The sequence below is a fragment of the Dermacentor silvarum genome, chromosome 3, assembly GCF_013339745.2.
Source record: "Dermacentor silvarum isolate Dsil-2018 chromosome 3, BIME_Dsil_1.4, whole genome shotgun sequence".
NCBI classification, from domain to species: domain Eukaryota; kingdom Metazoa; phylum Arthropoda; class Arachnida; order Ixodida; family Ixodidae; genus Dermacentor; species Dermacentor silvarum.
Window position 1 is genome coordinate 135,488,566 of NC_051156.1, and position 19,967 is coordinate 135,508,532.

General features: G+C 49.1%; 2 protein-coding genes across 3 annotated transcripts in view; one reads left to right on the forward strand and one right to left on the reverse strand.

Moving 5' to 3' along the window:
- Positions 1–19,967, reverse strand: part of LOC119445803 (calcium-transporting ATPase sarcoplasmic/endoplasmic reticulum type) — a 663,011-nt gene that overhangs the window by 406,627 nt on the left and 236,417 nt on the right. The window lies entirely within an intron of this gene.
- LOC119445804 (beta-1,4-glucuronyltransferase 1) overlaps positions 1–19,967 on the forward strand; it is an 80,080-nt gene that overhangs the window by 30,046 nt on the left and 30,067 nt on the right. Inside the window, exon 1 of one of the 2 annotated variants that reach the window (XM_037710091.2) lies at positions 1,995–3,115. The exons of the other annotated variant lie outside the window; for it this stretch is intronic. The gene's annotated coding sequence lies outside the window, so the exon portion shown is untranslated. Of the gene's footprint in view, positions 1–1,994; positions 3,116–19,967 lie in introns of those variants that run through there. 2 annotated transcript variants of the gene reach the window in all.

A 19,967-nucleotide genomic window follows, 5' to 3' on the forward strand; every position in this document is an offset into this window, starting at 1 on the left:
TTGGCAAATGCGTTAAGGTACGGTTTGAAGATAATTTGTGTCATTAGGGTGAGATATTTCGCGAAAGATTATGCAGTCATCAGCGACTAAGTGTATTTGACATGAAATGCAGTTAGGCAAATCGTTATTATAGATGAGAAGGAGTAGCCGGCCAAGCAGGAAACCTAGTGGTACGCCAGAGTTCAAAGGGGTTAGTGGGGAGTTCATGGTGTTAGAAAAAACAAATTGGGAACGGTTTAACAGAAACAATTCATGCCGGGTGAAAAGTTTTGAATCGAGGTTGAGTTAACTTACTTTGAAAAGGAGTAACTTATGGAACACCCTGTCAAACGCCTTCGAAAAGTAAAAAAAAAAAAATGCAGTCTACCAAGGAGCCATGATTAAGGATGATGTTCAGTTTATGCGTGAACATTATGAGCTGAGTCTCACATGAATAAGTTTTCCGAAAGCCATGTTATGAGTGTGAGACAAAAAATGGATTTGTGTCGAGGAATTTGACCAGATTTGAAAACAATATGTTCCAGAGTATAGCGGAAGCCCGTCTGGGTGGGATGATGCATACTTAAAAGGAAGAAATCGAGACACCGACCAAAAAATGGTTTAAAAAATATATTTAAAAATACATTAACGTTTCGACCAAAAAAGGTTTTGAACCTTTTTTTAGTCGGTGCGAAACGTTAATATATCTTTAAATATATTTTTTAAACCTTTTTTGGTCGGTGTCTCGATCTCTTCCTTTTAAGAATATGTTCCAGTAGCTTGCATGGGATACTAGTGAGTGAAATGGACGATAATTAAGGGAGGAGTACTTGTTACCTGCTTTATTAAGTGAAATCACCTTCCTTATCTACCAATCGTCAGGTAGAGAACCATCGTTCAGTGACTGGTGAAATATTTTTGTGAGAATAATGAAAGAATAGGAACTGGTACATAAAAAAAAATTTGGGATTAGCTGAAAGGTATGTGCACACATCCCAGCTTGAGTGCGTACGCTCTTGCCACTTTCACATCTACCGCGAGGTGGGAGCTCGTGGTCGCTCGGACGAGTTTGGCTCTGTTTCATTAGACCACTTGGCATAGCAGCTAACTCGGATAAGTGTCATAGTGCTCAGAAGGCACGTTGAGACGCGTCGGGCAGAGGACAGAAATGAACTCTTGCCTGATGTGCACGGTATCCATTGTACCTAGTCATGTACTAAAACACGAAGACGTACTGAGTTCATGGAGAGGTCTCCAATTTCAACAGCGCGATGCGTCTTCTTCAAAGATCTTCTGATTGGTTCACGTTCTGGTCGATCGCGGAGACAAACGATTACCATCTCATGATCTCTTATTCCGTGCCCTTCTCCCAGCGGAGGGTAGCGAACCAGACGCCTTTCTGGTTAATATCGCTGGCTTGTCTCTTTCGTTTTCTCAAAATGAAAGAAAACTTTACTTACGCTCTACTTAAACCACCTCGCGATGCGAGAACCTCTGCTTGCGCATTGCCCGCATGGTCGCGTTTTTGTAGCAAACCTCAGCAACACAAACTGTCAGTGCACACAACTACGAGAGATAGCGAGAAATATGAGCACTCGTGCCACACAAAACGTAGTTATTATTATTTCTAATGGAGTGTCAGAGCCCTTGCATAAATCATTATCGTTTTCCTACCGCTGTACACCAACAGGCTTTTAGCTGTACGAACACTCCGAATGGGCTCCGGCTTACAGGAATAACTTCTGCCATTCTGCCCCCGGGCCGCTATAGCTGTCCGCGTTTGCATAGATTCGCTTTTCGCGTGCCTTATGTGTCTGACCGCTGCTATACAAACACGGCCCGTACATTACGCTCGCTCGCACGCGTGTGGCTGAGTGGGTGCACGAATCTAGCATTTCGCGACTACCGCCGAAAACGGTGCTGCCGTGTTTTCCCGATTTTTGAACGCGAGCCAAGTCGAGAGAGGCTCGCTTTTGGGGCTCCGCCACGACTGCACTCTAAAGTGCGAACAAACAGCGGCGCCGTGCACGCACGGCCGACGGGACCGACGCAGCAGCAGCAGACATATCGACACGGCGGTTCCGGAAGAAAAGTTTCCGTCACACATCCGCCCTCCATAGTCGCCGCTGCCTCCGCTTCGCGTCGGTTAGCTCGACATTTCATCCGTGACACAGGCGACGTGGTGCTGTGGTTTGGCTGTGCAGTGGTTACGTCTGGTTGCTTAGACACCTCCGCTCCTTCGCAACATCGTGCATGCGTACGACGGCTTGGTCAAGGCCAAGATCTGAAAGAGAACAAAAAACAAAAAAGGAAAGAGTCCTCAGAGGCAGCTAAAAACGGAAGAAAGAGAAGTAAGGAGGGGCGTCGCGCGTGAGTACGCGTTCTAGGTACTGCCCGAACCCGGCCACCGGAACTGGCAAAATCGTCTGGAAGCTCGCAGGGAAACGACGCCGCAGTAGCAGACTGACAAGCGATAGCAGTCGACGCCGCCGGCACGTCTCAGCGCTCCCACCCCCCGGCACGACCCTCAGCAACGAAGAGCAGAAGCGCGACACTTGTCACCAAGTCGCAGCGGCGGCTGTTAGAGAAACTGATCGTCAACGAGCCTGCTTTCCTTAAGTCTTCAGCTTCAGAGAGAAATGTATGGCGTCTGTTTCGACGATGCGGGAGGCCGGCTGCGGAAAGCGAGAAAGTGACGGGCATAGCCTTCCCCACACCGCCGCGGCAAGGCAGGGCCCCGTGGTGGTGCTGCGCGTCTGCTGCGATGCCGTCGTGATGCTGTTCCCCGTTGTGTGTGTGAGTCAGTTGTGCTGAAGCAGTGAAAAGGGAGCTCCGTTGCGCGCCGGCGCGGCTACGCCGCCACGCGGCTCCCGCTTGAGCCGCCCTCTCGGTTGTGCGCTCGCTTCTCGGCTGTCACTTGGCGGAGACGAGTGAGCCGGCGCGGAGGAACGACGAGCACGTGGCTCCGTGGCGTCTCGAATTTAGCCGACCCGCAACAACAGAAGGAAGCGGTCGCTTGTCTACTCGCCCGCCGTTCACGGACAGGATACTCGGGAAGACGCCCGGCTCCAACTCGGCGCGCGCTTCCTCGTCCACTCCGGCCTGCTCATCACTCGGCGCCTTGAACGTGCATTTTGTAAGTCCGTTTGTGCATTTTAGATGCGGTTCCTCCAAAGAGGGTGGCGTTGCTGCGCGGGACACGAGAGAGGACAGCAACGGTCGTTGCAGACGACAGGAACAGACGACACTGTGCTTGCGTCTTCCGGAGCGCCGTCTTATATAACGGTTCGGAAAGCGAACCGTTCGCTTGCCCTCGCGTGATTGGTCAGAATCGTGATTTCGTCAGCTATAATTCGATTGTCGCCAATCACGCAAGGGCGAGCGAGCGGTTCGCTTTCCAAGCCGTTATGAGATCGCACCCGTTCATGCTGCATGCTTCACGAGTCTTACATGTTCGGGTAAAGTGCGTCAAAATACTTCAGTTACATCTAAGAAAATGTTACGTATTATTTATAAAAGGATCGCACTTCAGTTACAGCTATTGCATCACGTCCGTGTAAGAGGTAACAGGATACAACGAGCTTCGTAGTCTTGCGATAGCTAGAAAAGGTCCTCAGACCTACGGCATATTACGCAAGAGAGCTGGCATGAAGTTTAAATAGAGAGTGAGTGAGTGAGTGAGTGAGAGAGAGAGAGAGAGAGAGAGTGTGTGTGTGTGTGTGTGTGTGTGTGTGTGTGTGTGTGTGTGTGTGTGTGTGTGTGTGTGTGTGTGTGTGTGTGTGTGTGTGTGTGTGTGTGTGTGTGTGTGTGTTGCTGGTGTCACACTGTATTAGCATATGGCAGACCAATTCTCGTATGCAAAGTGAAGTTCTTAGTACCGGTAACTATTGTCATCTTCCCTGTATAGCATTACAACTTTACACCCCCCTCTAGCCTAACTTAACCTGACATAAGCTGACCAAGCATAACCCAACCTAATCCGACTTTGCCCAACTGAACTCAGTTAAAGTATTTACCACTGACTGAGACTATAACATTAGCTGACCAAACGTAACCCGACCCAAACCAACTTAACCCAACCCTGCCCAACTGAAATCGGTTGAGGTATTTGCTACAGCGATACTATTTACGCGGTTTTTCGCCTGCCGTTAACGATTCCTCCCCACCACAAAGAAGAGAAAAAGAAGGAACAAAGAAAGCACGACACTTTTGCTGAATTAGCGCTTATCAAAACGCTTGAGTATAATTACCGTGCAATCACTGTCGACGCGACGTGGGCAAGAAGTCAACTGCTTCTCCCGCGTGTTCATGATTAACGCTGACGCTTCGACATAAATCAAAGCGACAGATAAAGTCTTTATGATGCGATAACGGCGTCCTTAGTTTTGGTGTCATCGGAACTGATGGAGGAGAGAGAACGACAGAACCGCCTGCCAGGCGGCCCATTTGTATACGAAGCATACGTATTTCAGCGTCCGTGACGCAAAATGCCTACTTTCGTGTGGCCGTACCGGCGGATAAATAAACGAAGAATGAATTTTCGTAGTGATTTTATTGCACCTGGGATGCTGCTTTTGTAAAGCATCCGTCAATGGCGGGAATCAGCGGTCTTTCAAATCACTTTCCAATAAATGAGCAAAGATTATATTGCGTCCTGCATTGTTTCTATGACCTACATCTATGACCCTTTCTATACGGTTGCACGTGTTATCAGTCGCATATGCTATTGCGACTCGGGGTTGGGGACGAGAGACTGAGTCTTGAAGCAGGCGAAGAGGAGACGAAAGCTTTATACAGTATGTACAAATATGTAAGTTATAGCAGGAATAGCAGGTAATAGCTGGTAATAGCTGCCATTAGCTGGGGATAGCTGGTCAAAGCAGTGAGAGCTGGTAAGAGCGCACCAGACCGACGGGGCGGCCGGTGGCGACTCTCTGGCTTAACAATGGGCCTGTTCTTCCTTAAATCCCCTTGGCGGCGGCTCCTCGTCGACAGGAGGAAGAGGGGACGGTTGCTGACGTCACTCGCGTCGCATTGTGTCGTCGCGTCCCCCTGGCGACTCGTCGACAGGACCCCGAGGGACGGGTGGCGATGATGGCCGGGGCTGCTTGCACGTCGGCAGGACACAGACGGGGCAGTTGCCGAGGTCCCCCCGCGCCGTATTGTGTCGCCGCCTCCCGTTGGCGACTAGTCGGCAGGACCCAGAGGGACGGGTGGCGATGATGGCAGGTGCTATGGCACAACAGCACCCCCGCCGCCAGACAATGCATCCAGAGGTCGAGCTGTCCGACGCAGCTCGGAAGAATGGATGCGCCGGTTGGGCGACGTCTAGGATGGTCTGGAGGTATCGGCTCTGCCGCTTTTCCCGCCGGTGGTCTTTTCTGCTGCTCGGTCCTGATAATGTCCACTGGAACGACCAAGAATCAACAACGCCAAACCACTCCGGCCAAAGCAAGCACCCTCCGAATGCTCTCCAAACCGCCAGACCAAAATCATCGAACAAAGCATTTTTCGAGATCTGGCTACGCTAAACAAAACAAAACAAAATAAAACAACAACAACAAAAAATCCCGAACAACACGATACGGACCTCCTTTTTTTTTTTTTTTTTAATTGTCAATGCGCGAGTCTTAATCAAATCAGAATTGCGTCGCAAGCGATTCTCAACTGTAATACGGGCGGGTTGCCAAAGATCAAGGTTGCCGAAGATGACTTAATTTTGCCCCCGAAAGCCGTGGCGCAAAGGCTAAGCGTAGCTAATCTATGCGCTTGGGCGCCACTTCGCAAAAATGCTTAATGAAATCCGACAACTGTCACCGCATAAAGAAATAGCCCTCCACTTATTGCTGTCAAAATGCGCTCGGCAAAGCGAGCACCACATTTATAAAGCACAGAAGCGGTCCTAACAAAAAAAAACAAACAAATACTAAAACTCACACTACTGACACGAAAGCAAAGGTGAATCAAAATTATACACTGACACAACTAACGCGTACAATACAAAACAAGTCAATCTAAATTAAGCATTTAGGCTTTGTCTAGCCTAGGTAAACGTAAAAACAACAAAACGTGAAAACACTGACGCTTTCTCTACTTGAGCGTTCAGCAATCATGTCTCAGTAAACTAATGATCAACAAATTAAAAAATGTCGGTGTCTCGCGAAAAGAAAGGACCAAAGACTTAAAAAATGCGCTCTTGGCCTATCCACCCTTTCCTACGCTCAACACGCGACTCAACTTTATCGCAAGAAAACACAGAACAAAATGATCACTAAAAGTACAATTAACAGAATGGGCTTTCAAACTACCATGGCACGTTCACAATCACTTGGTGCTCACAACCACACCCTTTGAGACGCGCTCGAGCCGGTCGACCATTCTCGGGTCTACGAGTTGTCCACTCGCGACACCAGAACAAAGCGGATTTGCACGAAGTACCTATAGTAGCCGCGACATTCACACTACTGCCTCTAAACACTCGGGGAGCGGCGCATCCACGGGCCCGCGGGCGCGCTGTCCCTTTGTCCGCTAGACAGTCGCCTTTCTTTCTCCCACGAAGGGGGCGACCATTGCAGCAGACTATCGAGCATACTTGATGCTTCGCTACGTTACTCTGCTTACAATTCATTGATATCGCTGAGAACCGGCGGAATTTGCGGCGTCTAAATTCCCGCGATATCCTTTCTTTACAGACGCGCGTCACGCCTGTTATAGACCTCAGCAGTCTCCTAAGCCTCGGGCTCACCCTACTGCGCTTTTTCCCAACGTGTTGGCGGTTGGCGCGCTTGACCCGGCTCGTATCGCCGCCCGAGTCCGACTTTCTCGGCTTGCGCCTTCGTCGTTTGCCCTCGGCGCGGCTCACAGGGCTCGCGGTCTCGGCACGCGTACTCGTAGGTACGCTGCCTTCTTGTCGCAACGACGTGGCTCCGGACGGCAAAACCAAGCTAGGCTCGTGGTCGTCGCTAGATGTATGTGCCTCTGATAAGACATGACTGCATCCGACGCCATCTGAGCTAGCCGGCTCGCCCTGCGGTCTCTCATCGACAGGCTTCGCCTTGTCGCTACTATCTAAATCAAAAGAGCCACTGTCGGCCACTTTTCCCAAAGCGGCCTCTCTAGACGGCGAAACAACATCGTGTTCGTGCCTGTCACCTAGCGTGTGCGCCAATGGCACCACATCGTCTCCTGGGCTAGTAACCATTTCACTAGGCGGTCTGTCTTCGACAAGCTCGGTCTTGTCGCTACCGCCTTGGCCTTCGCAGTCGGCCTGACTTATAGCTTCAAAATGCCTCAACAGAGCCATCTTTGCCTCATCGTAGTCCCGCCTCTCCTCATCAAGCAGGCGTTCAAGAACACACGAGAGTCTACGAGGAAGCAACAGGATCAACCGCTCGGACCAGAGGTCCCGGTTGACACCTTCTTTCTCGCAAACCTTTTCAAAGTCCGCAAGAAAAGTAACAATGCTATCGCCCGCCTTGAAACTACAAAGATGGTATCGCGCTGTGCGCCATATCCATGTTTGATTCTGTCGGCGGCTCTCTCGCCTTGCCTTCTCCTCGGGACTTACGTGCTCTTTCGCTTCCAGCTCGCGCCTCTCACGTCGCTCGCGTTCCTTTGCCTCCAGCTTTCGCTCAACAATCATCTCCCAAGCCTCTTCGGCTTCCTCGGTCGTCACGTCCTCCGCTCGCATCACGTCGAGAATCGCTTTCCTTGCTTTTTCGGAGCCGGCAGAAATGCCCAACTCCTCGCAAATTTGAATGAGGTCCTGAACTTGGAATTCCTCCATCGCGATCTCGTTCCTCGTGTTGCTTGCCCACAAAATTTACCCTTGCCTTAAACTAGAATCGACTATTCAAGGAAGGTAAATTCGTAATGCTAGCCTACCAAAACAACAAAACTCTACTAACATCTGCCTGTGCTAGAGAGGTCTGGCGACAAGAAAAGCAAACATCGGGCACTCACCCAGCCAAAGTGGTTGACGCCGGTCGATCTGGTAGCTGCCATCGAGCGGTGTAGCAGGCGTCTTCGCTCCTCGTATCTCGCAGCTTGCCATCCGCTGTTCAGATACTGGTTCGCCAATCCCACCGCAGCCACCACTATTGCGACTCGGGGTTGGGGACGAGAGACTGAGTCTTGAAGCAGGCGAAGAGGAGACGAAAGCTTTATACAGTATGTACAAATATGTACAGATATAGCAGGAATAGCAGGTAATAGCTGGTAATAGCTGCCATTAGCTGGGGATAGCTGGTCAAAGCATTGAGAGCTGGTAAGAGCGCACCAGACCGATGGGGCGGCCGGTGGCGACTCTCTGGCTTAACAATGGGCCTGTTCTTCCTTAAATCCCCTTGGCGGCGGCTCCTCGTCGACAGGAGGAAGAGGGGACGGTTGCTGACGTCACTCGCGTCGCACTGTGTCGTCGCGTCCCCCTGGCGACTCGTCGACAGGACCCCGAGGGACGGGTGGCGATGATGGCCGGGGCTGCTTGCACGTCGGCAGGACACAGACGGGGCAGTTGCCGAGGTCCCCCCGCGCCGTATTGTGTCGCCGCCTCCCGTTGGCGACTAGTCGGCAGGACCCAGAGGGACGGGTGGCGATGATGGCAGGTGCTATGGCACAACAATGCCCAGCACGCTTTTTTTTTCTGATGCTACTGGAGATTAGTGCCCCAAAGAAAATGATAACACTGACGCCCGAGCCAGAATGAAGGCAGGATATTTTCGAGCAGCATGCCTATTTCTTTCCTATCTCAATATCAGTGTCACCGAGCATGTATGAATCACTCCGCAGGGTCCAGGGTATCGGGCCCTTCTCTATCGCTCTCTTTGCGGCGTTATTGCAGCTAGCGCTGAAGCTTTTCGGTCGTGAATTCGGTTTTCGACACAATGCCCTTAACGACATCCGAAATGTGCGCCGATAACTGCGACCACTCCTCTACAAGAAAAAATTTTTCCCCTTTACAATTGACGATGACAGTCGGCGTCAAAAGAATTCTGGATGTGGGTATGGCGAAAAAAAAAATAAAAAAAAACCCATTTCTTGCTTTAGTCAGTAAAACAGTGCAGCACTGTGTTGGTCGTGTGCCGTAGTGCATGCAGGTATAGCATATCTGAATTCCATGTTGCTCGTTCAGACTCGGGAAATATGTAGGTTTTCCTTAGATCCGCACCTTCTAAACGTTCGATGCCGATACTCTAGGCCGCGTGCGCACACGGCAATGGTGTTTTGCAGCTGCTAAGTTAGTTGTTTCGTCGCTTTCCTTTTGCAGACAAACATAGGCTGTCCCATTGCGTTGGTCTGATTGAATTGAGTTGTGGGGTTTTGCGCGCCAAAAATCACGGTTTCATTACGAGGCGCGCCGTAGTGGGTGACTCCGGAATAACTTTGACCACCAGGGGATCTTTAACGTGCCCCCCAATGCACGGGACACCGGCGTTTTTGCATTTCGCGCCCCCCATCGAAATGCGGCCGCCGCGGCCGGGATTCGAATCCCGCGACCTCGTGCTTAGCAGCGCAACGCCATACCCGCTAATTGGCACCGCAGCGGGTTGCGTTCATGTGATGACAAGTACCACATTGCCATGAAGAAAAAATGCCTATGTGTTCTTTCAGATCCTGTCAGAGCGTTTCTGTCACCCTTGTACACTGTTGAATAATTTGCACCCTTAAGAGTGAATAGGGGTGTAAACATCCTTACTCCCAAAAAGGGTGTAAGAGCGTGAACTATGCACCGATCTACACACTCGTTCTCATTCGAGGGTGGAAGTAATTTTACAATGTACGCCAACTACCAAGCCTTCTCTTTCTTATTTCTACGTTTTTGTGTATTAATCTCCCCTTTTCGGCCGCTTTCAGCCAAGCGGCTGAAAAGGTTTTTTCCTTCGCAACAACACTCGCTCTGCCGAAGATCACGGGAACTAACGCCACGCAGGAAGAAATGCCGCTCCTTATTTGCCAGCCCAGCCACGCTCGCTTTAAACTGCAGGCAGGATTTCTATAGGCATTGTGACGTAATCGGGGCTATGCTGGCGGTTCTTGTCTGACATGGCCTCATCAGCGGCAGGGTTCAGAACGTTCTTCACCCGGAACAGCCTATATAACATGCGGCCTTCGCCACTGTGCGCTATAGGAAACTCGACATTTATTGTGCGAATGTTCAACGCTGCGCATTTGCTGAAATTAGTGCGCTATAAACCCGAAGAGCCTATAATTCCTTTAAGCTGCTTTCTCTTGTAATCCACGCTGTCTATAACCGGCTGGAGCTGCTGGTGGCGTGGTTTAGGTTCGTGCCGCAAATCCGGAATACTGGCAAATACTGTATACACGTAACTAATAAACGTAACTAATAAACGTAACTAATAAGCAGCGAAAACAGGACGGACACGGAAAAGCGCTTGTCCTCGTGCGTCTATAGCTGCCGTCACCGTTTTCTCCTTCGCGCTACAAGTTTATCAGTTATGGAATACGAACTATAGAGCGCTCTCAAGTCTTACTCTATATACATGTCGGAAGACTGAACCGGCCGCATGTTCGGAAAACCGGCGCTGCCGGTCAAAACCCGGACAGGTATAGCAATACAAGATCGACCCTATATGGCCCCTGATCGAACTGACGCCCTATTTAGGTCTCGGCTTGACAGCGCTGCTAACTGCTATAGGCACGAGAGGTTGTATATATAGAACGGAAGCAGCCAGACGCGACGAGGGCCTCGCGACTCCCTTGCAGATTGGCCCACTCGCGGATTGTCGATAACGGGCTCGAGCCCTGCGACGTCACTTTGGCAGAGCCTCCCGCTATATATGTGCTGCACTCAAGCTGCGCAAACTTGCAACGGGCAATGGAGTTCTGTGCATCTCTGTACGCTAGAAGGCAAATAAAAAGAAAATTTGGAGGACGCTTAAGCTTCGCCTTTAAGAGTTGAGCGCGATAGCATTCAAAGATTCCTGGCTGCTTATCAGGCTTCCCGGCAACTGAATTATGTTTTCACGTATATTAAAATTACATTCCGACGCCATCACGTCTGTAGGTTGTGGCTGAGTCGTACTTCACGATTTTTTCTGACGCATTTTGCTTTGAGAAATTAAATTTCGTTCACTAACGCCTTGCTCTACGCGGAGGGCCTGCGCGGTCGGGGTGGTTCGGGATGATTATGTCCGCCAACGACACCTGCGCGGACGCCGACGCCGGATTTTCTGCGACAAGGGGCCCTTAACTCTATCGCGTTAAAAATTCACTAGTTAGGATTTAACAAGTGAACGCAACGATCGGCTGTTATTGCGTGTAGCCCGAGGCGAGTTTCGATCGTCAGCGGTCTTTTTTTTTTTTTTTTTTTTTTAAGCCCGCGCACACACGCGCTCATGCACATTGCACGTGCGTGAATACTGCACGCGATAGACCATGCGGCCTTGTTAAAACTTCTATTAACGTCTCCCTGCTGGAGACTTAGCAGAACAATGTCCACCATTCTCCCCGCACGCTGTCTTGCTCAGTGGTCTATATAGCTTTAAAGGCGTACGAGAGTGGTGACTACCAAATGTCAATTTTCTTCACAAGAATTATCGCCGCCTGTCTACACTTGTGACTTATGAAAAGCCAGAAGCTCAGAAACTTCATGGTCAGACTATATATTCGAGACGTGAAATATACAAGGCTTCCCGAGTAGCCGGAATCATTCTATGCGTGAATAAGGGCAAGTCCATGCTGTTTGGAGTCTTATTGAGAAACCGCCAGCAATTTCTTAGTCCCTGAAGTCCAAATAAAAAATTAGAAGTAACTTTTTTAATTGTTGTTATAAATACAAGGGTGCAAATTAGGTGGTTGTAGAGAATATAGCAAGACACGTCGAAATGGCGGTGCTTTCAGCAAGCTTCATATCTCGTGTTTATATTTAATTTTTTCTGCAAGTAGAGACATACCGCGACTCATGAAAACTACCACGTGACTCGGCACCCTTGCGCACTAAAGACTTTAATGCGCACGGGATAGCAGCGCCATCAAACAGTCTCAGTGGAAAGCAAGCTGTTCATACTGCTACTGTCCATCTGCGGAGGACCCGCCGTGGTTGCTTAGTGGCTACGGCGTTGGGCTCGAGGTCGCCGGATCAAATCCCGGGCACAGCGTCCGTATTTCGATGGGGGCGAAATAAGAAAACGCCCGTGTACTTTCTTTCTTCTTTCTTTATTGATACTGTTAACCCTCGCTTGAGGGTTGTTACAGGGAGGGACGATAGTAGAACAAGCAAATTTAACATTTCGTAGCATCAGGTTGGGTGCCCACGATACAAAATATCAATCGAGCATTCAAATTTGTCAAATTTGTGCATATCTGTCTGATCTACAACAACATCAGGTAAGGCATTCCACATTTCAATTACATCCGGAAAAAACGAATAACGAAAAACATCAATACGTGTGTTATAAGGCTTGACGGCTCTGCTGTGGTTAATTCCCTCGCTACGATTTGCAGGGAAGTTCTAGGTGCACTAGTTCTAGGTAGACCTAGGTGCACGTTGAAGAACCTCAGGTGGTCCAAATTATTCCCGGGTCCTCCACTACGGCGTGCCTCGTAATCAAATCGTGGTTTTGGCACGTAAACTCCCATAATTTAGTTAATTAATTAATCTGTGGAGGGGAGACGATAGCAGCCCGCGTGTTCTTTCCACGACGCGCGAGTAGCAGCTTCCGGCTATTATTGTCTATCAAGATCGAGGAAATTGGCTGCCCTGAACGGCGAGACGGAGGCGAACACCTTGCTTTTATTGCGATCGCAATTATATGGACTTCAGGCGCATTTCTGCCGTCGGCGTGATGTTCAGTATAAAGTCGAAGCACGATATAACATCGTCGCCGCGCGCCGTATGGTGTATGTGCGAGTGAAAGCTTGCGAAAGTCGGCCGACGATCGCGGTTTTGTTCGCCCGTTCTTGAGTGTGTTGCAGCTTTTACAAAACGTTAATTAGAATAACTCTTCCTCGACGGGGCGTCCCGGGCGTTGCCCTTGTCGTTCGCATTCTTTACATTGTCCAGTTGCGGGAACTTTTTCCGTCGCTAATTAAGTTAGCAGAACAGCAGAAGCGAATTAGTCTGTAGCTGGCGAGTGCGCGTGTCAGCGAGCGAACCCAGAAAGGCGTTTGTTAATTTATCGTGTAGTGTAGCTACCTACCTTTCCTGCTTCACTCAGTTCGTGCCGCGAATTCGTCATTTTTTTCCCCTCATGAGCTGCATCAAGTGCGCATTCGACGAACCTGTTCCAACGCTGCGTTAGCACAATACGAAGCAGTGAAAGGGCGCGAATATTCAAAGAGCCACACCATGACACCCCTGCCCTCCAGGCCTTTCTGCGACGCTCACGTGAAACGATACGCCACTCGGGCCTCGTACAAAGGTCCCTGCCATCGCAACTGGCACTCGTCGTGTTTCGAGGAGGCGTACGAGAGTTTCTCGAGCTGGTGATAGCGATGTTTCCGGAGTGGTCTGTCTTGCATACGCTCGCGCGATGCTTCGCAGGATCGGCGATGAAAGATTACCAAACACGGGATTTGCGAAAAAGTTGAATTCTCACGAAGCCTGGACTCTGATAGAGTCTAGCTAGAATGCGAAGTTTCAGTCAATACGATATAGTATGCTTTTTTTTTCAAACCCACGCGGTGACCCATTAAATCAGAAGTAGCACGCTTTAACAGAACCACAACTCACGTTTGTCGTGGAATTTGTGTCCCGTAAGTTATCGTGGCCGACTGCACATGCTTATCTGCAGTATCCATTCATGGGCGTAAGAAAGCTCGCTGAAGCGGAACTTTCGGGTAAAAGTCACGTGAGCACGGGCATATTGGTCGGCCGCCTGTAGTCACGATGATGATGCATACGAACAATTCAGTTTGTAAACTTCGGTCAAACGGAACTGTAAACGAAATTAGACTGCCCTCAGCGGTTGTTACGTTCGCATACGAGACAGCATAACAATAAATAACCGTGTGGAATACAACGCTTAATAGTGAATTAAATTAATTTCATAAGGCCAGCTATAGTGTCCACGCTATGGTATGCGACGTACGCTTCGTTCAGCCGATTAGTGCTAGGCGTCTGTTGCCCGTTGCGATGAAAGCAACGAAATATAACTACCGCGCAAAATGATTACGCTCAGCTATACGATAACGGACGGCAACAGAGTGATTAATCGAACAGAGGAGACAACAGATAGATAGCAAAGAACAACAGTCTCGTGATTGATTACGCGTGGACCTTTGTGTTGCAGTTTTGCGCTACGGTATCGAGCCCAAGCGGCGAGGGAGATTGTATCCAAAGTCACGATCACTGCGCAGTACTTCTAGGTAACCTTAAGCTCATTCGCGCCTGTATCTCGCGTAACTATGAGGTAAGTGGCGAAACTTGAAGCATAGTGCAATAGAGGATATGAATATCCGCAAGTGCTCTCCTCCTTATATATCGTTTGCCTTTACCAATGTGGCGGACTTCCGACTAGAACCGCATTGTCAGCGTGTGTGTGAAGCGGTCTCATCGTACTTGTACTCCGTTCATCGTACTCCGTTGATCTCACTACCCGAGCTTTCAAGATGATTCGCTACGCTTCAACGGTGATATATATAGTATCGGAAGCTGGGCCGTCTCGTTTGGGGCAGCTTATGCTTGGGAAAACATGTTTACAGTATATGGCGCATCTTCTATTGTATTTGTTATTGTTGTAGGTTCTTGCGCATCAATAGGATGATCAACTTTCTACGCCCTGGAAATAATGGAATGTAGTACTTAAGATTTACGGGTTATTGGCCGTTTTTATAGTATGAAAGTATGCGTAAGGAAGTAGTAAGAAAGTATGCGTGTGCAGTGTGGGCAGTATATAGGTTGTCACTTTGTATTGTGATGGTGGTCTGCTCCGGACCACCGTCAGTTGCACTTCGCTCTTCGAAGAGGCATGACGTGTGTCCAGTTAAATCCCGTAGATTCCTTTGCAATGTGGCGAACGCGGTTTAAATTATGGATCCGGGACCTGAAATCGGTGCCACGTGACGTTAACGCATGTATCTCGCATTCACCGCTCGATCCGTCACTGAATCTTTTTTTTTTTTTGTCGCTTAAACGAAGCATCAAATAAACGAGCCTTTCCTTTTTCTCTTCTCTTTTCTTTTTTTCGTTTCCTTTGGAGTTTTATTGCACTGTGGCTCGAAGGAAGACTAAAGAGGAACTCTAAGTTAGCTTAGACTATCGGAGCATCCTGTCAAAACTCTCTATTTCGTTAATTTCGCGCTTAGGGGTCGATTACTGGTATAGGAAGGGAGAGCCAAACTTTCATATCTTGCACTACGTCAGTGGGACGTCATGTGCTGCGGTGTAATTTCTCCTATTTGAGACCGCACCGTAAAAGTTCTGGAAACTCGCTAAGTTGAGCATCCGGCTCATTTAGATTGCAACCTACTACTTCTTTTGTCGATGGACAATCTGCTAAGCCCGAGAAGGCGCCGTGAAAGTTCGTGACGTCACAGATGCGCTGTGACGTCACGAGCAGCATCTGTGATGTCACCAACAGACGGGTGACGACGCCGCATCACTTCGATGCGGCGGCGTCACCCGTCTTTGCGTTTTTTCGTATTTTATGGCTTATCGAATTTTCTTGGTATTCTAGAAGCATACATTACTATTACAGCTCAACTCTTCTTTTCTCTTTAGCGTCTCTTAAAAAAAAAAGAAAAGAAAACCGCCGCGCACGCAACCGCGACGTTAAGAGGGTCACGGTTGTTTTCAAGCGGAAACCAGCGGGATGTTAACTGCGCAGTGCGGCTCACGCTTGCTTAGTAAAGAAGCTCGCGTTTCGCAAACCAGAGTGTCGAAAGTGTTACCCAGGCTACGGTTTCACAGGAAAACGAGCGAAAACGACTAGCAGCGCGTACCTTAATTTTTTAGCTCGTTGCACGTCATCACATCACACTCTGGAGAAGACACGGAAAGCCTTGACATAACTACCTGATATAATCACTTAGCGGGTAGTTTTATTTATGTCACGGCTTCGTTCTTCTTTTGTTGCCGTCGAGGTTTATGGCTTCGAAGTTACATAACGTCGCTAGAAAAAAAAATCATATACAGGCATCCATTCGATTCGAACAGAAGTCACTCCATTGAATTTGCCTGCACTTGCTGAACCATGTCAGGAGGCTCTGCACCTCCCTATTCGTTTCACTGGCACAATGTTGCGTCGTCTGGACATCGTCTGGACATCGTCTGGACATCATCTGGACGTCGCCATTCGTTTCACGTGGTGCAGGCTTTGTGCAGAACGAGTTCAGAGCAACCCTTGCCCTTACGGGGGAGGTATATTGCGCGAGGCTCGCGCAGGAAGTGTCGGGCAGGTGCTCCGCGAGCACGGAACCGCAAAAGGCCGAATGGAATGCGACGTCGAACGCCTGTGAACACTACCGGCGCAGTAGGTGTTGACAAGAGTTTCAAAACTGCAGGTGCCGTCTGTGCAGTCGAACCCGGCGAACAGGTTCACGCGCAAACATATTTATTCGATATATCAGGCAATCTAATATGCCCAAACTTGCCTATATAACGAACTTCGATTAACTTTTGTGACGTGTTCGTTATAGACGAAGTTGTTGTCTCCAGTGGGAAAAATAAGCAAAAAGAAAATCCGTTCATTGAAGACAAAACTATGTGTAGTATGGATTACTTTGTCTGCCGCCTTGAACTGTTTCTCAGCGTCACTGTAACGGCGTTCCCTATATGGCGGGATTGCGTAGACCTGCTACAGTTCACTACCCATTATGGCTTTATTAGGGAGCTTCGTTGCGCTCACAATCCCAGGCCTCGAGTTCGACGCAGCCAACGTCTAGTTTGTTACGAGCGGTTCATTTTACGTCGAGTATCGGTCGGCGACTTTCGCGTGCTCGGTATTCGAGAATAGTTCGCTTTATTCGATTTCGTTGCATTCGTGTTCGACTGCACAGTACTACTTGTTTCGTTACTGCGTCACTGCGGTAACTGTCAGCAGGCGCTCGCAGCGCTGGCATTCGATGCAGTGCACACAGAAAGAGAGAGAGAGAGAGAGAGAAAGGTGATGTGCAGTGCAAAGAAAAGAAAAATAGGCTGTAACAACATGGAGCAGCGCCACTGCTGTCGGTGTACACAGGTCGTGCCCTTCTCCAGTGATGCATGATTGACGAGCTGGGGCAGCGGATACGACCGTGCAGCCAGAACAATGGAGGGCCACGTACCGCCGCCAGACCCCCGGAATGCTTCCGATAAAACTCTCCTCCCACATGTTTCCACTTTGTGGCTGCTGCGTATACCCGTTGCCTTTCCAGCGTGCTACCGCATCGCCAGTGGCCCGAAGACAAAAAAACTAAGTGTATACTACACCGCTTCCGGCCAGCACCGTTGGAAACAACGTGGGCGCATGCAGTGGAACTCACGCGAATGCGTATACCTCTTATATAGCGAAGCGAAATCTCAACAAGTACAGACTTTGGAGCAGCTACACGTCCACGTCTGTTCGTTCCTTTCTGGTTCTGTGTCCTGCAATTTTCTGCTGCTACAAACCTCGGAACAGACTTTGGGGCTATAGATGGTTCGATACAGTTACTGCGACCACAACGATGCGAGCGAAGTGGACGAGAAAGAACGACAGGGACGGTGCGCTACACATCTGCACGCAAAAAGTATCAACATTTTGCGTTCAGCGAATCGCACCATGCAATCAATGGTGCGTGCGGTCATTGCTTGCGGGCTCTGTCGCGATTGCTGCTCGCTGTGGAAACGCGTAGCGTTCTTTACAAAAACGTATTAGAGGGAATTTTGGCGCACGGCCGTTCAGCAATACCGCGCAATGAAAAGTATGAATGGAGTCTTGGGGTGTTACGTGCCAAAACCACGATCTGCTTATCAGGCACGCCGTAGTGGGAGACTCCGGATTAATTTTTGGCCACCTGGGGTTCTTTAACGTGCACCTAAGTCTCGGTACACTAATGTTCGCATTTCGCCCCCATCTAAATGCGGCCGCCGTGTCCGGGATTCGATCCCGCGACCTCGTGCTTATAGCAGCGCAGCACCATAGCGGCTAATTAAGCCACCGTGGCATTTTCGGAATGAAAGGTAGTACACGTATTTGTCTACTTTTCGTACTTGTGGCTTCGGACCTTCTGGCAGCGCTACTTATTAAGTTCTGTCCTTCTAAATTTCCGAGAAGTCATATCTGTAAACGCATGAATGACACGAGTCTGCGTGCATTCACATAATCTTTGCGAGTTGTCGCATTTATAACGCGATGTTTTGTTGGAAACGATTCATTTGCAAAGTCACGAAGCCGTTTGAAGATGGAAAGTTTAGCCAAATCCGTGTACTGTGTATCCGTGATTTATGCTGACCGAGCCGCCATGCATTCAGCTCCGGTAGACACTCGCCTCAGAGTTCCCTCCGGTTAATTTTGTAAGAAACCCTATGGTCGACACGTGACCGTTGGAACGCGCAAACCGGATCTCCGCCGTCACGTCGCAAAGTAACCGTGCAGTGAAGTGAAGGTTGCAGAAACGGCGAATTGTCTACGCATCGCTGCTCGGAAACATTCCTTGTTTTAACAACAGGGCCCACGCAGTGACGCGTAGCACTGCAAAATCCCGCGTGGGAGAGAGTGAAAATCTGAGGATAGTAATGCTTTGCATGCTCTTGAACGTGCAATTAAGGATGCATACGTGCTCTTGAGTCACGTTATTCTTGGAGACATCTACACGCGCGGTGCCGTTAAGCAACCCGCCAACCTGCGTCGACTATAGTAAAATTACTTCCCCACGTGATCACCATACATTATGTTGTCATTGTTACCGCTTCAATGTCCTCGCCACTGTTTTCTGCAAGAGAGAGAGGAAAATTTCTCAGTTTTATACGTCCTCGTTGCCGATAGCTTCGTAAATAGCAATAAAAGGATAAGTAAAAGAAAGAATGAAGCGCGTTGCAAGAAAGTATATATTAAACAAAGCAGACGCGCTATTACACGTTGCTGATAGGAGGACTTGCCTTATCGTGTTTGGCTACAACTTGGTGCATGACTGAGAGAGATAGAGAGAGAGAAAGAAAGAAGAAAGGTAGGGAGGTTAACCATATGCGAGTTTCCGGTTTGCTACACTGCACTGGGGCTGCAGAACCACCATTTATGCCTTCTCCCTATCGACCGGTACCCACAGCTATCACACTGGGCAACTGATGGTGTTTTCTTTCCGCTAGGTGGAAGGCCATAATGTAGCAATATTGAGAAGTTCATTAGGGAGAAAAGCGAGACTTAGCAGGTGTTGTTTACCTAACATACGAGACCTCTCTGTTGCCAACATTTGTGGCAAGCGCGCGCAGCACGTCACTCGTTGAATGCTATCGAGAGCAGGTTCGATCGCAACACCGTTGCGTATGTGCGGAGTAACAAACATTGAAACCTACGATAAATAGTGACGATGATTACGATTATGATGATGTCAGCCCCTTCGAGTCAATATAATCGCCATCTGGTGATAACAAGTACCGTTGTCGGTGAAGTTAAGCGCCTTGAGCGCTTGGACACGCCTGCATGAGCCGAACTATCGACCTGTCGTCAGCTAGTCGGTGACATGGACCTATTTCGTCGTTAACAACGTTGGCCGACGATTCTTTCTCTTGTACCATCGATAACAATTTTAAACACCGCTCGCATTCCTTGTCGGCATTCCCAGGTTCATTAGGAACATCCGAACTACGTGTAACAGCGCCAGCCATTTTCATTATGCTCGCCAGAGTGCTACATGCAGCTCGCATGAATTTTCGGGACACAAGATCTGTCAGGCGCAGCAATTTTGGACATTTTCCCTTCGGCAATTTTTTTAACTTCGTCGCAATACGTGACTAAATATGCAGCATTTTAAAAAAAGCAGCATATTTCAGACGACACACCGAGTTTGGCCAAGTTTCTCTTAGCAATGTCGAGAGAGTTTTACTTCCCTCTAATGCCGCACTCATTTAC